Below are 1,366 nucleotides of genomic sequence, written 5' to 3'. Positions count from 1 at the left end.
GTAGAACAATCTCATTTTCAGGAAGCACAAAGAATTTTTAAAATAAAACAATATTATACTAAAACATTAGAAGAAATAGAAGAAAATATTGCATTCATGACAAAAGAGAAAGTTACTACAAAAAATAATATAGAAAGAGCTCTTGGAAATTAAAAATGTGATAGTTGGAATGTAAAAATGATAGAAGGGGTGTAAATTAAAGTCAGGAGATATCTTCTAGAATAAGTAAAAAAGTCAAAGAGATAGAAAATAAGAAGGGGCACCTGGGTGGCTCAGTCAGCAAGTGTCAGACTTTGGTTCAGGTCATGATCTCACAGTTTATGGGCTCGAGCCCCATGTTGGGCTCTATGTTGACAGCTCAGAGCCTGGATCCTGTTTTGTATTCTGTGTCTTCCTCTCTCTACACACCTCTGCCTCTTGCTATCTCTCTCAAAAATAAATAAACATTAAAAAATATTTTAAAAATAAATTAAGAGAGAAAAGATAAGGAACTAATTTTAGGAGATCCAAAAAGAGACAAAGGAGAAGAAAGAAAGGAAATTATTAAGGAAATAATGTAAGAAAAGGTCTTATGTGTGGGAAGCTGCATCGACCTTACTGGATGACACAGTCACAGAGAGGAAATGGCAGACGTTTACACAGCTCCTACCATGTGAGGGGAAACTGGTATCTCCTTCTACTACTACTGCTTATGTTGAAAATAAGCCTGTTGTCATTAATTAGTCCTCACAGCATTCCATATCAGACCAATATTCCCCACACGGCTACCGCATAAGAAAAAACATTTTCCTGTCCCTGCATAAGATATTTTAGATCAAAATATTATAAATGTTTGACAAAAGGCTCTTCTCATGAGCCTTGCAGACCCAAAATATAGACTTAAAGGAGTTAAAAACACAAAACTTGAATTTGAGTCTGGCCCGGAGAAAAGGAGACTAATTAGGAGATAAGAAATAAATTTAAGGTCAAAAACATAGTCCCTTTGAGTCTGGTCTGAAGAGAATTGGAGCCTAAACTGGAGATTAGAAGTAGAAGACAAGGACAGAACATAGTGCCTTTGCAAGGTCTACCTTCTACCTTGTGCTGACTTCAGTTATGAGGATGGATAAGGATGTGGGAAACCCAGGTCCAAGACCAACACACATAGTGCCCCCATTGTGCTTGCATCAAAGAAAGGACTTTCTCAAACAACTTGTTAGCAAGCATTCTTTCTCTTGTGGTTTGTAAGCCTAATAAAGTGGCTCCTCGCCTATCTGTGTACAGCTTGACCTATGGGTTTTTTTTCTTTTTGTTTTTTTATTTTTTATTTTTTTAATTTTTTAAAAATAGTTTATTGTCAAATTGATTTCCATACAACACCCAGTGC

The sequence above is a fragment of the Suricata suricatta genome, chromosome 10 (assembly GCF_006229205.1).
Source record: "Suricata suricatta isolate VVHF042 chromosome 10, meerkat_22Aug2017_6uvM2_HiC, whole genome shotgun sequence".
Classification (NCBI taxonomy): domain Eukaryota; kingdom Metazoa; phylum Chordata; class Mammalia; order Carnivora; family Herpestidae; genus Suricata; species Suricata suricatta.
Note: the sequence above shows the minus strand (reverse complement) of the source record.